Raw genomic sequence first — 22,642 nt, 5'->3', positions numbered from 1 at the left:
TTGTGAAAAGATCTAGAAATGATCATTTATCGACGAATTGAACCACATTTCTCTCACGATAAGATTTATTGAGGTTTTTGTTTTACGCTCCGGTGAAAAGGTAGTTAATATCTAACTTTTATATAGAATTTTATATATTTTTTAAATACCTACTTGCCATATTTGTCTACGACTCTATAAATTATAATTACTGTTAAGGTTTATGAGTACAAAAATGTTTTATTAAAATAGGCCGTGTGGTTTCCAAAAGAAAAAACAATAGGACCACTCCATCCCTTTTTATCGATGTAGTAAAAGGCAACCAAGGGATAAGCATATGAAGTTAAAGGCTACCCCTCAGTCATAACCAATATGGTTTGATTATTCGATATATTGATCTTTGAAACTCAAGAATCTTAAATTCAAAATCATACAAATTACCATACAAAAGTTAAGGATGATAAATCGCAGATACACACAGACATCGCCTAACAGAATTTATTCAAACTATCGCAATTCAAACTTGCTAAAGAGAGAATAATGACTTTTGTTGCGACAGACTTGTTTAATGATATTGAAAAACTTTGAATCTAATAAAAAGCGTTCTGTTAATGCAAAATTACTTTTCATGATTGTTCAGAGGCGCCATCTTTGTCAATAAATCAGAAAAAATGGACGTTTTAAGGCCTGCGCAGACGTAGGACTACTTCTAAATTCATACATACACATAATCACACTTTATCTCTAACGAGGTAGACAGAGCCAACAGAAGACAGATGGAACTGTGATTCAAATAGGTTGTAAAGAGTATTTAGTTTTCAAGTTTAATCAATTTGACTAGATTTAACCTTGATAACGAAATAAACTTTTTTTTTTTAGTTCGGCAACGGAAAGAACAGGAATTTAAATGTTTCAAGCATGTACACTTTCCTTTGCATTAGAAGTCATTAATCGCGATTAGGGACATCTAATGCAATAAATGTAGTAGGTAAATGTAGTAAAAGGCGCGCCTTTTACTGTGCAACGCAACTATCGATATTATAATGCGCACAGCACTTTTAAAAAAAAGCCGCCATTATAATTCCCCAACGAATTTTGACAGGCAAATTTTTTTTTAAGCAAATTCATATTATGTCAAATTATTATTAATTTTCGCTCGTAAAAACATTAAAACCTTTTGTTATCAATCGACTCTTTATCAAAAACGGGCAACTTGCACTCCATAATATCAACCTTTTCAAATGTTCACCACGAGCCCATATGCGTGAGGTTCTCGGTTTCTTGAGACTAATTAAAGGGCTGAGACCGCAAATTACGAGCATTATGGTTCCATCAGCCTATATTACATCCGGGTTAACAACGTTTTCGTAGAAATGGCTCACCTAATATTTAAAGCTGTTTTACACATACTTCATATATATATGTATATATATACGAGTATATTTCAATTAATAAAAATGCGAAAGGGAGTAAATTCGAAAAAGTGCGCCTTTGCTCAACATATTCATAATGTATGTTTTTTTATTTATTTATTTATTTAGGTACACCAAACCATACATATGTATTTTTAATGGGAAATAAAAATAATTTGTATTGTATTAAAGTACCTATTTGAATCAAAAAAATGTGGATTCAAAGTAAACGTGTTTTTGAATTCGTATTTATTAGGTACATTTTTAACGAAACATATTTATTTATTTATTTATTTATTTATTTCAGAAGCTTAAATCTATCTTTACAGTTTGCACCAATGCGATAGAGAAGCAATACATTTTAATTATTATTATTATTGTAGCATACAATATATAACGCTGTTGCTATGAATTCGCTCAGAGAACATACAAAGAGGTCAATATTTTCGGAAATCCGATTGACATTACGAATCGCGCGCGCGAGCGGGGCCCCGCGCAGCAACCCGGTGCGAGCCCGGGGCACCTCCAGCAGCGGCGGCCGGCGGCGGCGCCCTACGTACCCTTCGGGAACACACAGCCTCAGCAAAGATAGTAATTCGGGGTTGTGAGATCTGCCACGAAGTAGCTTAAATATATATGAGGCAAGCGAAACGTCTCTCCGCGCACGCAGTTCAGTATATCCCACCATACCAAGAACAAATAAGGTAGGATACATTAAAGGATAGTATGGATAGACACCATACAACCTCATATATAAATACCTTATGAATTTATTCTGTATGCGCTCCAGCATGAGACTATATTTAGCTTCATGTGGAGCCCAAATCACTGCGTTACTCTCTAGATGGCTTCTGACCAAAGCATTGTATAAGGACTCAATGGCTTTTGTGTTAGTGAACCCATGCACTCTACGTAATATGAATCCTAAATTTCTAAATGCTTTTTTTATCAAATTTTGAATATGTGTTTTGAACGATAAGTCAGTTGCAAAAGTAACTCCTAGATCTTTTACCTCTGATACTCTTTTCATAGTCACATTTTCTACCTTGTACTCGTACTCAATGGGTTTACGTTTTTTGGTAAAACTGACTGTAACACATTTCGATTTATTGAATTCAAGTCTGTTTTCGTAAGCCCATAACACAATCCTGTCAATGTCTTCCTGCAAGCGCTCACAGTCTCTTACCTCATTGACTCTAAGGGACAGCTTTAGGTCATCGGCAAACAATAAACAGTCGGAGTGCTGGATAACAGAGGGCAAGTCATTGATCAATATGAGAAACTGAAGGGGACCGAGATTACTTCCTTGACTCACTCCTGATCTAACTACATACGGCTTAGACTGACATCCAGCGTACTCCACATACTGCTGCCTATTTCGCATATAATCAGCCAAGAACCTGAGCAGGTGGGGAGTACATCCGACTCCAGCCAACTTTCTTAGAAGTACATCGTTGTCCACTAAATCGAAAGCTTTTCTGTAGTCAAAGTAAGCTACGTCCACCTGCCCGCCCTCATCTACTACCGGCATGACTCGCACTACATGGTTAAGTAGGTTGCTCGTGGTGCTGCGACCAGGCCTAAATCCATGTTGCTGGTCGCAAAGTTGAGAACTTACTTGCTCCAACATACTTCTTTGTATTGCCGAATCGAATACTTTTGCCGGAGCAGACAAAACTGCCACTGGTCTAAACTGTTCCACGGTATGACCACCTCCACTTTTTGGGACAGGAACAACTCTAGTCAGTTTCCATACATCTGGAAAGGCTGCTTGTTCTAAACAGGTATTATATATATACAATAATGGCTGGGCAAGTACAAATCTACAGTCTTTGAGTAAGAATGTAGGAATCCCGTCCGGTCCGGCCGATCGCTTTGGCTTAAGTCTTGTGAGCGCCTGCTCCACCTCTGACAATTGCAGCTTTCCCAGATGCATTCGCGCCGATCCATTTACTCCACCCGCCTCCGCCATGGCAACGTCGATGTTAAGCTCCGGCTGCTCTGTGGTATACACGGAATGAAAGTAGTTAGCAAATTCTAAACAACTTTGTTCTTCTGTTAATTCTAAACCATCTTTAATAATTTTTTTCGGCGACCTTTGACCCTTCTTGGAATTTATATAATTCCAAAAAGATTTAGGGTCCTCTACCAAGCTACTTTGAACCTGATTACGGTGTCGCTCTTCCGCTACTTTAATCATCCATTTCAACCGAGACCTGCACTGAGCAAATTTATCGTAATGTTCTCGCAATTTACTCTGCTTATACTTTTTATGAAGGAAACCCTTATATTTAATGTCGCGAATTATTTCGGCAGTATACCACTCGGGATAATTGTACCTCGAAGTTACACGCACTCGCTTTTTATTAGGAACGCAGTCATTAAATATGCAAGTTAAATTATTATAAAAAAAATCTAATATAGTTTCAATCTCATTTAAATTATAAATCGGACTCCAATCTATGGCAGCTATTCGTGAATATAATAATGGGAAATTGGCTTTGGCAAAGTTCCACTGTACCCGAGACTGCAAGTTTTGCAGCTCAACCGACTTCCTTTGTGCTAGTGGTTCTGTAGCTACTTTCGTCCGCCCCCCTGTCACCATTAAAGAAATATCAAGCGGAGGATGCTGCACGTCTATCGGTACTACCGAGTCACTCGCGAGGCACACGCCAACCCCCTCTAAACTCGTCAAAACTAAATCCAATTGCCTACCGTTAATGTTAGGTATCTCATTTCTTTGAACGAATTCACAATATGCTCTAAAGTACTCATAATAATTAATAATATTGTCATTACATGAATATAAATTAAAATCTCCAATTACAATAACATTATTAAAATTAATACAAATTTGCTCGAGAATCTGAAAAAGTAACATGTACTCGCTTTCGTTGCCGTCCGGCGGAATGTAAACAACACAACATAAGCATAAACATCTATCGCGCAAATATACCTGCGCGCAAATAATCTCAAACGTATGGTCATTGATGTTGACGTCACCCGGTATCAGAACGGCCCGCAGTTCGAGACGCGGTGTGGCCACGAGAAGCGCGCCGCCTTGCTTCCTGCCATCCGTCCTGTCACAACGTAGCAACTTGTATTCGGGGGGAACTAATTCCGCATCGTGGATAGAATTATTACATCCAGTTTCGGTTATGGCAAATATGTCTGCGCTCGTGGATTCTATACCTGCATAGAATTTTTCTAACTTAGTTCTTAGACCCCTTACATTCTGGTAATAAATATTAATTGTACTACAACGATTCGCGAGATTTATTGAATGGTCTACGAAAAAATATCCACTCGCTGTACTCCACATTTATAGGCCAGACCTCTGGCTGGCACAGTTTCTCATAAAAACGTTCCGGAACTCCAATCATAAACGAAGAGTAGTCTCTTTCCGTTTTAGGTGTAATTTTCTCAACCTTTACAGATACTTCTTGACCGCAGACTTTTTTCACGTATCTTTCCATAGCTTCTGTAGTAGTCTCTTTTTTTAATCGCCAAACGTGTAGATATTTTTTCTTTTCTGTTCCTTGGATATCTAAGATATTGGCGCTTCCTCCTTTTTTAACTTCGGTGTTATGGTGTCTAGCCTTTTTCTTAGTTACCTGTATCCAATCATTTCTATTGTTCAGTTCCTGAGTTGATATATCTATATCATTGTTTGGGTCACTGCTCACGGACTGCGAACTGACAATAATAGGCTTTGATATGGCTTGAGTACATTTAGTTACTAGCGTTTTTTTCGCTGGTTTCGTGGCCACACATGTAACCGCTTCTACCGTCGATTTGCTTTGCTTGTTACCTACTTGTGTCTGTTGTTTTTTCATCTTCGGAGCCTCTTCAATCTCTGTTTTACTATCAGCTAAGCAGTCCTCTAAATATTTATTCCTGTCTTTTAGTGATTTCACCATATTTTCGAGACCCTCCACTAAGTTATTTTTTTCTAGGGCTACCGCCAGTTGTTTACGTATTTCTTGTAGCTCGGTCTCGGTCTTACAGAACTTATCTTGCAATTGATTGTAAGCATTCATCTGGACATCGAATCGCGAATTCATCTGTGTTCGAAGTTCTTTTATTTCCTCTATTACTTTCATCTCATTGCAACACAGTGATGTATCGGCTGGGTTGAGACGACTCCCTCGCTCGGTGTTAACATAATTCGGCGTAAAAGTTTTATTCAGAACGCTGCTTCTAACGGGAGTGTCTGAGTTATCTCGTTTTGGGTTGCTGCACACACACTCAGGACATATCCAGCTGCTCTTTTGATCTTGGGTAAGTTGATGGAACGCCTCCTTCATCATTCCTAAGCACTTTAGATGGTAAAGCTTCATGCATTTTTCTTTACAACACTCCATATAGGAAATATCATATATGATATTATCACAGCCATTACATTTGGTATTCATTTTCGAAAGTATCACTATTAAATAAATTCCGACAACAAAAACACGTCCTTCTTCCGCGGTGTTTTTTTTTTTTTTTTTTTTTTTTTTTTTTTTTTTTTTTTTATATCGAATTATTGTAAAACATAGGAAGATATTGTAAGGTGATTTAAATGAATATTGCTGGCGGGGTAGGCAGAGACTACTCGGTAAACGTTTCCAGTTACCATGGCAAGTATAGGGTCGTGATTCTCGCAAAATTATTTTGCTTGCCACAAACTAGTTAATCTTTTTTTTTTTTATTCAATATTGGAATAAACGTAGTGTTTCTGAATTTTCAGCCCGAAAATTAACGTGGTTCCTATAAGATTTGCAATAAACGTTTACGTTATGCCGTGAGGTTCCCGGCTCCAATGGGAAAAAGAATAGGACCACTCCATCTCTTTCCTATTGATGTCGTAAAAGACGACTAAGGGATAGGCTTATAAACTTGGGATTCTTCCTTTAGGCGACAGGCTAACAGCCTGTCACTATTTAAATCTCTAACCAAGCAGCTGTCGGCTCTGTCTACCCCACAAGGGATATAGACGGGTTTATATGTATGTATATATTTATAAACGTTTATATACCAGTGTGTCCCAATGTGTAATATGCCTTATAAAGCCATTGTATCCGATTGTAAGGAATTTGCCGTAAAAACACAAGTAACACCGCTTAAGCCGGCTTTTATTACGCGCAGAAATTAATACCGCCAATTTTAACGGTAAATGACGGTAGCGGTACCTAACTGTCCGATACCCGGGAGCCTTGTATGCCGACGCTAACTACCCGGGTACAGATTAGAATATAATAGAACTAGAGGCCGCCCGCGACTTCGTCCGCATGGAAACCCTATCAATCCCGCGGGAACTCTGGGATAAAAAGTAGCCTATGTGTTATTCTGGGTCTTCAGCTACCTACATACCAAATTTCATGGTAATCGGTTCAGTAGTTTTTGCGTGAAAGAGTAACAAACATCGATACATCCATACAAACTTTCGCCTTTATAATAGTAGTAGGATAGATTTATTTTCAAAATTGGATACAAGGTATCACTTATTGACGTCACATCACTTAAATCTAATTATAATTACTACCGCTTCCAAAGCGCATGTGTAGAAGAAGCGGCGGAACAAACTACACTGCAGCATTTTCATCGGACGTCAATATACAAATATAGATCTCTTAAATCTAAATCATGGACGAATGCACATTGATTACATTAAAAAACATGAATGGATGTAGAACTAGTTATTCCAATACGAGAATTAAAGTACAAAAGGTTATAGGTGTGAATGATAAATTATTTGTTGGCATAAATTGTTGCTTTAATTTTTTTGCCGTGTGGTTCCAGGCACCTATACAAAAAGCATAAGACACACTTTCATCGTAAAAGGCGACTAAGGGATAGGTTCATTAACTTGGGATTCCAATTTTTAGTCGATGGACTAGCAACTTGTCACTATTTGAATCTCAATTCTATCTTAAAGCCAAATAGCTGAACGTGACCTATCAGTCTTTTCAATACTGTTGGCTCTGTCTACCCCGCAAGGGATATAGACGTGACCATATGTATGTATGTAAAGTTTATTTCGTTTTCAAGGTTAAATCTAGTCAAATTGATTAAACTTGAAAACTAAATACTCTTTACAACCTGCTACCTACTATTTGAGTCACGGTTCCATCTGTCTTCCGTTGACTCTGTCTACTTCGTTAGAGATAAAAACGTGATTATGTGTTGAGAACAAGACTGTTGGCTCTGTATACCCCGCAAGCTATATAGACGTGATTATATGTATGTATATAGTTATTGAACCACCATTCTGTAAACGACCAACAAATAACTCTGAAACTTTTTCCATTACCACATAATAATTTCCAATACTCCCAACTTATTGGCACATTTCTAGTTGGACACATTCGGCGGCTGCACGCTGCTAGACTAGCGTGAACTCCGGATTTTGTTGTGTTCTAATTTGTAGGAGTTTACATACATACATACATATAATCACGTCTATATCCCTTGCGGTGTAGACAGAGCCAACAAAGCCTTGTAAAGACTGATAGGCCACGTTCAGCTATTTGGCTTTAAGATAGAATTGAGATTCAAATAGTGACAGGTTGCTAGCCCATCGCCTAAAAGAGGAATCCCAAGTTTATAAGCCTATCCCTTGTAGGAGTTTGGTGAAAGAAATATTATGTTAAGTATTATGTTAAATTTCGCTTTTACCGACAGCTCTCTACTTAGCTATATAAAATACAATTTAACCCCAGGTCCCGAAGCACTATGATGAAGGGTGCAACTGGGAATACGAAAAGATGAGAGAGAGAGAGATATAATTATACATACATACATAAAGTCACGTCTATATCCCTTACGGGGTAGACAGAGCCAATAGTCCCGAAAAGACTGAATGGCCACGTTCAGCTGCTCGGCGTAATGATGGAATTGAGATCCAAATAGTGACAGGTTGCTAGCCCATCGCCTAAAAAAAGAATCACAAGTATGTACGCCTGTCCCTTAGTCACCTTTTACGATATTTATGGGAAAGAAATGGAGTGGTCCTATTCTTTTTTGTATTGGTGCCGGGAACCACACGGCACATACATACATATAATTAAGTCTTTATTCCTTACGGGGTAACACGCACACTTAAAGACTAACCAACGGAAGACTTAGAGTGGTCTTATTTCACACTACCGGAAACCACAAAAGGAAAATTGTCAATAGCAGCTTTATTATTAACCTGTATAAAGCATCCTATTCACCGATCAATCAAACGCGACGACCGGAACTGAACCCCGAACTCTTTTCATCTGAGTCATTTCTCAAAATGACAGACTAGGCTTATAAATCCATGTCACTCACACACGCGGAGAGATTTATTTTTGCTTGAGGTTTTTACAGTGAGCTTAGAAGATAGTGGAGTTTATTCTGTTTGATAGTTCTTGCCGGAATTATAAAAAATAAAATAAGAAATACCCGAAGGTCTGTAGGATCAACAATTTGCATACATACATACATATAATCACGTCTATATCCCCCGTGGGGTAGACAGAGCCAACAGTCCCGAAAAGACCGACAGGCCACGTTCAGCTATTTTGCTTTAAGATAGAATTGAGATTCAAATAGTGACAGGTTGCTAGCCCATCGCCAAAAAAAGAATCCCAAGTTTGTAAGCCTATACCTTAGTCGCCTTTTACGACATCCATGGAAAAGAGATGGAGTTGTCCTATTCTTTTTTGTATTGGTGCCGGGAACCACACGGCAACAATTTGCAGGTTTAATTAAAACAAAATAAAAATTTCTGAAGGTCTAAGGAACAACAATTTGGGCGAACATTCGACGACGGTTCACGTACATATAATCAAGTCTTTATTCCTTACTTTATACGTTTTGACAGAGCTAAAAGCCTTGAAAAGACTGAAAGACCACGTTCACCTCTATGGCTTGATGATAGAATTGAGATTCAAACAGAGACAGGTTGCTTAGCCATCGCCTAAAAGATGAATTTCAAGTTAATAAGCCTTTCCCTTTATCGAGTTTTACAACAAGCACGGAAAGAGAAGCAGCTGGCACGTTTATACTTTGCTACCAAACCAGCATGGAAGCTTAAATAAGAGTATTTTCTTCTTTTTACCTTTATTGACGGCGTCTGTGGCGCAGCGGTAGTGCATTTGTCTGTGATATTTGAGGTCCCAGGTTACTTACGATAAACTAGATTTTGTTACGATAACTACATTTAAGAAGATGTAGTTACAGGAATAGAAAAGGGTATGTTAAGATGGTTCGGTCATGTGGAGAGGATGAATGAAAGCAGGTTGACTAAGCAGATATACAAGGAGAGTGTGGAGGGAAAGGTCGGAGTGGGAAGACCTAGACGAACGTATCTTGATCAAATTAAGGACGTCCTGGTAAAGGGTCAGGTCAAAAGTACCCGAAACCGCCGAGCTTGTATGAAGAGAGTTATGAATGTGGACGAAGCGAAAGAAGTATGCAGAGATCGTGGCAAGTGGAAAGAGGTAGTCTCTGCCTACCCCTCCGGGAAAGAGGCGTGATTTTATGTATGTATGTATGTAGATTTTGTCAATGTGTCAAATTTGACAGAAATCAATTAATTTGAAAGACTCTTGTCATCAGATAGATATATAGATATTACTAGCTGTCCCGGCAAACGTTGTTTTGCCATATAAATAATTTTAAAGTAATTTCTAGTTAAAAAAATGTTAATGTTAACCCTTATCACTAAGGGGTATGAAAAATAGATTTTGGCCAATTCTCAGACCTACTCATTATGCTCACAAAATTTCATGAGAATCGGTCAAACCGTTACAGAGGAATCCGGAAACAAACATTGTGACACGAGAATTTAAAATATAACATCTTTCTGATTCAGATTGTCCAGTCCACTCAGATTTTCAATTAACAAATAAATTTGATTCGACTTTGTACAAAATCGTCTCATGAATTTAGTGCCGTCTAATTCAAGAATAGTTTCCCTCTCCTTCGCACAATGCGATCTCCACATGCCTTCAACTCCTTGTTATTCTGTACAGGGTTCGTGATATGAATACAGTTATTTATGGATCGCGGCTCAATCAGCGTGATTTAACGGTCGTGTCAGTGTGCGCTACAGGTAATACTTTGTAGAATAGTTTTTTCTTTAATTCGAATATTGAAAATTTATCACTTACATAGTTTTTTTTTTATATTTCGAAAAGTAGTATTATTAAGAAAATGCTTTAAATAATTTCTCTAGAGCACGGCTGCGGCTCTGGTAAAAAGCTTATACTGGAAGCAATTTCTTTTGAAATAAGCAGAACGATGTTTTCTATGTACATTAATTAGTAAATAAATAAATAAATCTACCTTATTGACTAATAAGAGCACCCCGTCACAGTAATTTCAATTGTGACTCCTTTAATCAGCATAAAAGTATTCGAATACATACATACATATATATGGTCACGTCTATGTCCCTTGCGGGGTAAACAGAGCCAACAGTCTTGAAAAGACTAAATGACCACGTTCAGCTATTTGGCTTAATGATAGAATTGAGATTCAAATAGTGACAGATTGCTAGCCCATCGCCTAAAAAAGAATCCCAAGTTTGTAAGCCTATCCCTTAGTCGCCTTTTACGACATCCATGGGAAAGAAATGGAGTGGTCCTATTCTTTTTTGTATTGGTGCCGGGAACCACACGGCACTAGAATACACGGTATTCGAATATTATTATATTATAAGCCAATCGCGCATTCGATCACGATCAAAGAATTTCGATCGACCACTGGACCAATGGATTTCGCATTTAAAGGTAGTTGTTAAAAAACCATTTTGTACAAGAATGTTCCTTTCAAACATTCATTATTCTAATCTTACTCTGAATTCACCATTCCTTATACTGCGCCACAGACACAAATAAAAATAGACCGCGCATGTTTCATGCATGCAATCCGTATGAAAATCAAATGCAGGAATATGAGATATGAATTTTAATGGCGTTGGCGGTGTGATAGGGTTCGAATAAGTTGTTTCTTTTTTACTTTTATAGTTTGTAATGTCTCACCTATTATATTTTCCCAGCTTAAATCAAAATTGTGCCGCGTGGTTCCCGGCACCAATACAAAAAAGAATAGGACCGCTCCATCTCATTCCCATGGATGTCGTAAAAAGCGACTAAAGGAAAGGGTTTTCGGACGTAGGGTAAAAAACTTACGATTCTCCTTTTAGGCGATTGGTTAGCAACCTGTCACTATTTGAATCTCAATTATACTCGTATCTTATAAAAAATAAGCTAATTGAAAAGAAAGGAATTTGCTATCTATATTATTCTAGGTCTACATGCTCGCCAATAAATTGTCGTAGGGCAGACAATAAAAAAGTAAAAAAAAAGAAATGTGCGCTTTTTTCCACTTTATCTAGAATTGCTGTTTCTAAACCTTTTGTAAAATATTTGTAGTTTAAAATAAATAAAAAACAGGGCTATAAATTAATATAAACAAATGTACTCGCAGTAGTCTGCGACTTCACCTACGTGGACAAAAAACAGCGCGGACAAGATGGCTGGCTCTCTAAAGATTGATTATTTACCGAATTATTTAATAGAAAAATATACTGGCTGTTATAAAAAAAATATCTTAAAGTAAATGTTAAGTTTCAGTTTCATAAAAGTTGTTTCGACTATTTACTTTGTCAACCCCCGTAAGGATTAAAAACGTTATTTAATGTATGAATGTCATATATCTACCTTTAACGCCAAATACACTTAATTAGACTTCTTCTTACTACTCATACTTCTAGGACTGATCTTTATAATTTTCCGTGTGGTTTCCGTAACTTTTTTTATTGACGTCGTAAAGGGCGACTAAGGGATAGGCTAATAAACCACTTCTTCGTCACTTTTTATCTAAATTACATCATGAAGCCATACAGTTGAACGTGGGCTTTCAGTCTTTTCAAGACTTTTGGCTTTGTCTAACCACAAGATAAATAGACGCGATTGTATGTATGTTTCACAAAATCCCAAAACCCGATTAAAGACACGTATATTCGTACCGGCATTGCGGTAAAGCATTTTAATTTTCTATAAATATTTCCGTCTGCTCACATTCAAAATGGCCTCCGGAATTACTCGCAAAGTCATTTCACGTTAAGCATACAAACCGCGACACGTATTTGATACTTCCATAGAGTAGAATACATTTCGTTTGAACTAGAGCACGCATCTCCAAATGATCAAGACTGGTTAATAACTAATTTTATAGCAAATAAAATCTTTGATAACGAGCATTTTCTTCGTTATATCTGGGTTTTTTTTATTCCACATACACTGTCTACCCCGCAAGGGATACAGACGTTATCATATGTATGTAAGTATATATGTACAAATACTTGACGTAATTAGCAAAAGATTTTTCTTATTGTACCGTTCCGTTCACTCGTTCAAATGGAATAGAATAGTTTCATATTCAAAATTGAATGAAAGGTATCTACTAATTGACGTCACATAACTTCAACAAACAACAATCCAATGCCACATTAATACTAAATTCCGCACTCTAAGTGTAATAGAAGCCCAATGGGCACCTTTCAGAGGCTGATAGGCAAATACGGCGTTAAAATATTCACCAGCGAAGCCGGGTATTATGTTGGTTGACAAACGTGATGAATATTAAAAACGTGTTAATGTTGCCTAAAATTTGACGAACAGGGTATTGCGGATTAGGCCGGCAGTGAACTTGCGACTTTTTTTTGTTAACTCAAGTGATACAATGCTGGTAAGACGAAGTAACGAAAAAAAAATATAGTGTCAACAGCCTCTCGTCCCACACAGATTATACAAGTTAACTAGCTGTTTCTGCCATGTGGTTCCCGGTACCAATACAAAATAATAGGATCACTTCATCTCTTTCCCATGGATATCGTAAAAGGCGACTAAGGGATAGGCTTACAAACTTGGGATTCTTTTTTATGCGATGGGTTAGCAACCTGTCACTATTTGAGTCTCAATTCTACGATTAAGCCAAATAGCTGAACGTGGCCATTCAGTCTTTTCAAGACTGTTGGCTCTGTCTGCCCCGCAAGGGGACGTGACCAGTGATAGACGTGACCGTATGTATGTAACTAGCAAACGTTGTTTTGCCATTAATTGACACACTGTATGTTTTGCTTTGTTACCATGACAGCTTATTAAAGTAAACTTCTTACTTACCAAATAAATTACCAAACTTACCTAGCTCTGCCTACCCCTCCGGGTAAAAGGCGTGATTTTATGTTATGTTATGTTAAATAACCAAAGTATAATTTAATATTTTCAACTTCACAAACGAAATAATTCAGATATATCAGCTATAGAGATCTGAAAAATATTTTTTCATATCTCTCAATGTTCCAAATATTAAAATATCATTTTACATAGCCCTCGGCTGGCTGTTCAGAAAAGTCTAATGAAAACCATTGACTTTTGTCTAATATTTTTTCATATCTCTCAATGTTCCAAATATGAAAATATCATTTTACATTAGCCCTCGGCTGGCTGTTTAGAAAAGTCTAATGAAAACCATTGACTTTTGTCTAATATTTTTTTTTAGTTGCACGTCTGTCGCTGACGTTATTTTCACATAACCTCGTTTTGTGAGCTCCGGGCAGAAAGAAACAAACAAATTGGAAATTCATGATGTAAATGAAATATTTCCGAATTTTCGACAGTATGCGAATTGTATTCGTACCTAACTGAAATATTGAATAACATACGTACACATGATCACTTCTTTTTCACTTACGGGGTAGACAGAGCCAAAGTCAGAGGACAGTCTTGAAAAAACTGAAAGGCCACGTTTTCTAAATGATATAATTGAGATTTTAGTGACAAGTTGCTAGGCGTACAAGGATCCCAATTTTCAGTCCTTCCCTTAGTTGCCTTTTACGACATCCATGGAAAAGGACACCAAACGACACACTCATCCCACTAACACCCTCCGCCACTATGTTTCGGGGCCTCACCTCAACCATTGACTATTATGAAAGTACATTAGTTTGAATACTAACCGATGCTCTTACGGTGAGGGAAAACATCGCGAGGAAACCTGCACATTCAGGCAATTGTATGTGTAACCATGATCGATCCAATAGGTTTTCGCGATCAAAGGTTGCAGAGTCACTTTGTGTAAACACACCCAATATATGGTCAATAGTCAATAGGATACATGGTCAAAGGCATACCCCGGGCTCCTCTCCAGAGCGGTGAGGATGCATACATACATATAGTCACGTCTATATCCCTTGCGGGGTAGACAGAGCCAATAATCCTGAAAAGACTGAATGGTCACGTTCAGCTATTTGGCTTAATGATAGAATTGAGATTCAAATAGTGACAGGTCGCTAAGCCCATCGCCCAAAGAAGAATCCCAAGTATGTAAGCCTGTACTAAAGCTAGGAGGAAGAAATTGTTATCTCCACTGTTTGATTTTCCTCACGATTCACTTCGTTCCAATGTTTATATCTTGCGAAATTGAATTCCCCTCAACGGTCCCGCGTATTTGTGAAATTTCAACTTTACGGCATAGTTTATTGCTACATATATTTTGACGTTTTACTGTTACCTGCCACCATAAAAACGCGTGACGACTCCAAACGGCTTGTTCCAATTTTTTACTGGCTACAATTAAATATGGAATGTGATGGGGAACATTATAAATACATATATATATATATATACGTCTTATAATCACGTCTTTGTCCCTTACGGGGTAGACAGAGTCGACAGTCTCACAAAGACTGAAAGGCCACGTTCAACTGTTTGGTTTAACTAGAGGCCGCCCGCGACTTCGTCCGCATGGAAACCCTATCAATCCCGCGGGGACTCCGGGATAAAAAGTAGCCTATGTGTTATTCTAGGTCTTTAGCTACCCACACACCAAATTTCATCGTGATCGGTTCAGTATTATTTGCGTGAAATAGTAACAAACATCCATAATGACATCCTGACATACAAACTTTCGCATTTATAATATTAGTAGGATAATGGAATTAAGATTGATAACCAAAAGTTATCAGGACGGTGTTTATTATTATGTGCAATACACACATACATAATATACCACGTATGTATCCTTTACAAGGCAGACAGAGTCTCGAAAAGATTCGAAGTAAACCTCTTTGGTTACATGACAGTGCAAACCGAATCCGGTAACTTTCGACTCGTAGTCAGTCAACATAACCACTCGCCCATCGGCGCTTGGCCCTCAGTTGGCTAATCATGAACAAACGCATGTAAAAGGCTTTAAACTTCCACTCTTCATTATAGAAACAACTTCGTCAAAGTCAGAGTGTACTGAAAGTTTAGTTAAAATAAGTGAGTTTTAACTTCGAAGAATTCGCGTGTGGTCCAAGTTAAAAGTGACTTGAAAAGTCTTAAACTTCGTAAGGGAGACATATATCATATTATTATCTCCATCGAGAAAAGGACCGAGAAAGGTGCCGTGTGGTTACCGGCACAAATAGAAAAAAATAGGACACCTCCATCTCTTTCCCATGGATGTCGTATAAGGCGACTAAGGGATAGGCTTACATACTTGTGATTCTTTTTTTAGGCGATGGGCTAGCAACCTGTCACTATTTGAGTCTCAATTCTATCATTAAGCCAAACAGTTGCACGTTGCCTATCAGTCTTTTTAAAACTATTGGCTCTGTCTACCCCGCAAGGAATAAAGACGTGATTATATGTGTGTATGTATGTTGAAATGACAGTTTACTAGCTTCTAAAAGAACAATCCAAAGAATATTTATTTTTCCCTTGAATGACTTTTACTATTTTCACGGGAAGAAAGACAGTTGGGATACAACACAGACATAACTATGATATCCCCTAGATGAATCTGCCTTAGTCACCTTTTACGTTACCCTGGAGTGATCGTAATTGAGAAAGAAACTTAAATTTACGAAATTGGCTTTAAAAATAACAGCGTATACAAATCACGTCACTGTTTAAATAAATAGCGATTTAATTGTGATTTTTGTGGCGTAAATTTGGTGTGGTCTGTGGTCCGAGGTCAGTGATCGATGCATGAATACATTAATTCATGAGGGTTGAAATTTTATTAATAGTACCCAGAATCCAGATAGTCAAAATCAATCATCAAAGAATCAATGATAGTGCGTAAAGAAACTTCGACGCCTAGACAAACATACACTGACCAAGTCTAAGTCGTTCAGACGAAAGGTCAAGGCAAGATTACCCGAAACCGGCAAGCTTACATGAACGGGCTAATAAATGTGGATGAAACGGAAGAAGTCTGCAGGGATAGTATAGAAGTGAGACACAAGAACAACCGTGATCTAAGCTGTTTAACAGCCGGTCTGGCAGATTCTCAGCACTGAACCAAGTGGTTCCAGGTTCGATCCCCGGTTAGGTTATAATGGAAAATGAACTTTTTCTGATTGATTTGGGTATTGAACGTTTATATTTTCAAGTTTTTAATAAACAATATAGTATCGTTGAGTTGGTACATACATACATATGGTCACGTCTTTATCCCTTGCGGGGTAGACAGAGCAAATAGTCTTGAAAAGACTGAATGGCCACGTTCAGCTATTTGGCTTAATGATAGGATATGATGGTGATGATATAAAAAAACGCTTCAGCTTATGACTTCCGCCGTTAAGGCCATGTTAACCCCACGACAGCGGAATCTGTTTTCGTAACGAACACCAACTTAAATTAGAAAGCTTTACCTAGCGAATCTTGCATTGAAGCGAAATCTGTATTTAGGTACAAGACGCGAAAACTCCGGACCAAGGGCAGAAAATAGAGGGTTTTAAATTGGAAAAGTTTATTTAGGAACTCACTTTTGCCGGCGGCTACGCTCGCGTTCACTGTATTTTAATAATAATTCCACAATTAATCTGGGATGTAAGGTATACCTATATCCTTGTCAGTATTCTTAATAATGTTTAACTGGAATCTAAAACCTCAATAAAGTATCAATTAAATCCATCGAATGTATCCATATCATGTAATCCATAAAATAGGACCACTCCATCTCTTCCCCATGGATATCGTAAAAGGCGACTAAGAGATAGGCTTATAAACTTGGCATTCTTCTTTTAGTCGAAGGGCTAGCAACCTGTCACTATTTGAATCTCAATTCTATCTTAAAACCAAATAGCTGAACGTGGCCTATCAGTCTTTTCAAGACCGTTCGCTCTGTCTACCCCGCAAGGAATAGAGACGTGATTATATGTATTATGTAAATCCAACGATTCCAGCATGTATGTGACTGTTCGACTAATTGACTACCACCTCTATATTTATGTAGTCATCAAATTGTAGCTTAGTTGTAAATATCCTTTAGTTGCGTCCTACAACATCGGTCCTCCCTCACTACGAGAAGATATTTCTCAACTGGGTGCTGCTCAGTAAATTTTAGTTCCAGATAATCCCTAAACGTTAGTAGATGAAAATGACCGCTGATTACACCGTACGGGTCTTCAATAGCTTTTATATTATTTGTCACATTTAATATTTATTTGTCACATTAAAATAATAATAAACCTTAATAATACCTAGTGGAATGTGTTGTATGGTTCCCGGCACCAATAAAAAAATAATAGGACCACTACATATCTTGCCCATGGATGTCGTTAAATACGACTAAGGGATGGGGTTATTAACTTGGGATTCTTCTTTTAGGCGATAGACTGGAAACCTATCTGAGTCACCATTCTATCACTAAGTCAAAATCATTCCTTTCTAGACTGTTAGCTCTGTCTACCCCGCAAGGTATACAGATGTGATTATATGTATGTAGTAGGATGTGCCAATAAAGTTTTAATTTTGCTTGCAAATTGTACAAGTGGATTAAGTCAAAACATTATTTTCTTAACATATTTTTAAATTACATACTGTTACGGTCTTATAAGTTTACCAAGCATGAGGGTCTTTTATTAGGCATTATCTAAACACTTGATTTTATTCATTGTTAATGTTCGTAAATAGTTAACAGATAAATATTTTTTTGATTTCGAATGCAAACAATAAAAAAACACTACGACAGTACGACTATTAAAAGTTGTTGCGACTTCACTAACGTCACACGCCATCTACCAATCACAGTGAGAATACGACGCGCTCAACCAATAGCAGCGAAGAGTTTATGGCGACATCTCAAAAATCACACGCCCCCAAGCCTTTCAGAGAGCGTATGTGAAATCGCGCTTAAAAAAATTTTGGTTTGGAGCATAAATATAACCTCCGACTCAACATCATCTGTCTCGAGTTCCCCACACCTAGCCCGGCGGTAGATCTTACCTATTTAGAAGCCGAACCTGCATCACCGCTTCCACAGAAAAATGAAAATAAATTCTACGCTAAATTTATTCTTATATGCACCCTGATTTTCGCGAACACAACCATAAAATTAAGTTTCCATAAGAAAAACACGATATCGGTGTAAATGGATGCTTGCTAATCCGTTAGTCGATTGAACTGCGCAAGTTTTAATGAGTTTACATTAAATATTAGTTATCACCCTCCCTCTTAACTGTCAACTATGCTTAAATAAACAGACAGACATTGTTAAACTAATTGTTATTAAACTATCATCCGTTCAAACGCAAGTTCGGAAATGGTGCGTCATGTCGAAAATAATACGCTGAATTTCCGTAACTGAAGTGTCGTGTGGTTCCCGGCACCAATACAAAAAAGAATAGGACCACCTCATCGCTTTCCCATGGATGTCGTATAAGGCGACTAAGGGATAGGCTTACAAACTTGGGATTCTTTTCTAGGCGATGGGATAGCAACCTGTCACTTTTTGAATCTCAATTCTATCATTAAGCCAAATAGCTGAACGTGGCCATTCAGTCTTTTCAAGACCGTTGGCTCTGTCTACCCCGCAAGGGATATAGACGTGACCTTATGTATGTAGTATTACACTGAATTTCACTGAAATTTTTGATTGAGTATGTGCCCTAATTATCAGATAAATTGTTGTTAAGACGACATAGCTCATGCTAAATACTAATGTACCTTGAACTCTGTAGCCAAAAATTCTAGTTTTAAAGTTAAGGTATTCCTATTTTGTTCACAATTAAATCATAATTGTCTTGTGTTCTCTACATACATATGGTCACGTCTATATCCCTTGCGGGGTAGACAGAGTCAAGAGTCTTGAAAAGACAGAATGGCCACGTTCAGCTATTTAGCTTAATGATGGAATTGAGATTCAAATAGTGACAGGTTGCTAACCCATCGCCTAAAAACGAATCCCAAGTTTTTAAGCCTATCCCTTAGTCGCCGTTTACGACGTCCATGGGAAAGAGATGGAGTAGTCCTATTCTTTTTTGTATTGGTACCACACGGCAACTTTAACGGTATCTTCAACTCTGCAGCCAAAAATTCTAGTTTTAGAGTTAATGAATTCCTATTTTGTTCACAATCAAATCATAATTGTCTTGTGTTTCTCTACGAAAAGGAAATATGAAAACAATGCACCTGGGTTACCATTTAAGTACTTACGTAATAGTACTTAAAGAAACTTTATAAGACGGTTTGGCAAGAACAGGGTAGCTAGGATTACTACAGTGCTTAAGACGCTAGGCGCGGCTAGACGCGGCTAGGCGATTTAACTTGTTTATGCAAATACTTAGAGCTCAAGACCGCTTGCATTTCTACATTTATATGTATATGTTGCCGTGTGGTTCCCGGCACCATTGCCGTGTGGTTCCCGGCACCAATAGAAAAAAGAATAGGACTTCTCCATCTCTTCCCCATGGATGTCGTAAAAGGCGACTAAGGGATTGGTTTATAAACTTGGGATTCTTCCTTAAGGCGATGGGCTAGCAACCTGTCACTATTTGAATCTCAATTCTATCAAATAGCCAAACAGCTGAACGTGGCCTTTCAGTCTTTTCAAGACTGTTGGCTCTGTCAACCCCGTAAGGGATATAGACGTGATGATATACACGATATTAACACGAAATTACATACCATTAGAGCGTTATTTCTCAGTAGCTTAGAATATAATGACTACTACAAAAAAGCAACGCAATTAGCGCCACCTACAAAAAGAACATAAAACACAGATGTGTAAATTTTTAGCATACTTTTTTGATTTTCATTAATTTTGAAGTACACATGTTGACGAATAAGGTTCGCAATTATAACGAGCAAAAAAATCAATGTTGCCAGGACAAAATAATAATCTTAACGTAACATATAATCACGTCTTTATCCCTTGTGGGGTAGACAGAGCCAACAGTCATCAAAAGACCCACGTTCAGCTGCTTGGCTTAATGACGCTCGCTACGGATCCTCGCCTTTGGTCTATAACAGCTCACAACGAGTTAAGAAGCTCGCTATCCTCAGGCGGTTTCTTGCTTAATCTGGTGTCTATAGCTAAACCCACGCCCTCTTAGAATTAGTTAAACAAGTATAATAAACATACATACATAATATGGTCACGTCTATATCCCTTGCGGGGTAGACAGAGCCAACAGACTTGAAAATACTGAATGTCCACGTTCAGCTATTTGGCTTAAACTCAAATTCGGGTAGTGACAGGTTGCTAGCCCATCGCCTAAAGAAGAATCCCAAGTTTGTAAGCAAGTGATCTCTTAGTTGCCTTTTACGATATCCATGGGAAAGAGATGGAGTGGTCCTATTCTTTTTTGTATTGGTGCCGGGAACCGCACGGCAATAAATAAATGTTGTAGTTATTCTATGGATTTTTTCATTATCTGTCATCACTCTTACCTGTAACGTTTTATCTAAACGCCACAGTACATACATACATACATATGGTCACGTCTATATCCCTTGCGGGGTACATATATATGTAAAATTTATGATAAACGAAATGAAAATAAACTGGTTATATAATAGTTTTGGCTTATTTCAAGCACTTCGTGGTTCACAAAACAATGTCACAGAGTAGAAGGAAAAATGGAAGGTACAATATAGCTAAGAGCGAGTCTGTACAAAAAAGCGAGAAATTCAAATTATTTCAACAATTTATGCTTTTAGTTTCTACATAACTAGCTTGCAATGCGCAAAATTTCCTTCACATCCCATCGGCTGAAATATAAACGGGACACATGTGATTTATTCGAGACGTTATAAACCCTACTTTACCTCAGCATAAATAACCACTAACCGTTCCGAGTATGTTTTGTTTATCACAAAATAACCCCCCGCCGAGTCCCACGGAGTTTATCGAATAAAAACGGGCGGACGTACAAAAGGGCCGTTCGACTAATCTTTAGCATGATCCGATCCGCATGTATACTACAAGAAAAGGGTTTTATGCAAAGTTACAGCTGTTTTTTTTTTCAGGACTGTCCGTAAAGTATAATTTTTTTATGGCTTATTTGTTTATTTTTGTGCCGTGTGGTTCAGGTCACTTTAGAAAAGGTCCAGTCTATCGCTTTCTCAAGGATGTAGTGAAGCAACTAAGAGAATGAAAACATTCATCTAGTTTTCATATAAATTCTAATCATATAAAATTCACATACCGAGCAAAATTTCAGTCAATCAACGAAAAGATATATAAATTTTGGATACTAACAATGATTTTAAATCCATCAGCCGGTGATTTATACGACGTAATGTATTAAGCGTGTAATTTTTTTATTTATTTTTTTTATTCAATTTTGGATAAGGCATTTGCCTTCCATCTCACCTGATGATATGTGACGAAGCCAGTCAGTCTATTAAAGACTGTAGGCACTATCTACCCCGCAAGGGATTTAGACGTGACTATATGTATTGTAATAGATAGATATATAGTGTATATAGTGCCGTGTGGCTCCCAGCACCAATACAAAAAGAATAGGACCACTCCATCTCTTTCCAATGGATGTTGTAAAAGGCGACTAAGGGATAGGCTTACAAACTTGGGATTCTTTTTTAGGCGATGGGCTAGCAACCTGTCACTAGTTGATTCTCAATTCTATCGTTAAGCCAAATAGCTGTGCGTGGCCATTCAGTCTTTTTAAGACTGTTGGCTCTGTCCACCCCGCAAGGGATATAGACGTGACCATATGTATGTATGTAATAGATAGATGCAACTTTTCCTCTACCTAGAAAAGATGCGTGTTTAATTAATGTATGTATATGTATGTATCATATAGCAGATACCCATCAACGCTACTCTCTCTCTACACAAATATACAGTATACATAATCTTGGAATTTTTTTCCCAATTCAAAAATTTAAGTTTTAAAAAAAAAATAATGTTTATGTTTTCATGACGATGCTTTAGAAATAACGTCACACTCGAATAATCTTACTTCAATAATTCTTAACCACACTTCATAACAC

This window comes from Amyelois transitella, chromosome 21, assembly GCF_032362555.1.
Source record: "Amyelois transitella isolate CPQ chromosome 21, ilAmyTran1.1, whole genome shotgun sequence".
NCBI lineage: Eukaryota > Metazoa > Arthropoda > Insecta > Lepidoptera > Pyralidae > Amyelois > Amyelois transitella.
The sequence above is the reverse complement of the archived record's forward strand: the minus strand, read 5'-3'. Positions refer to the sequence as shown.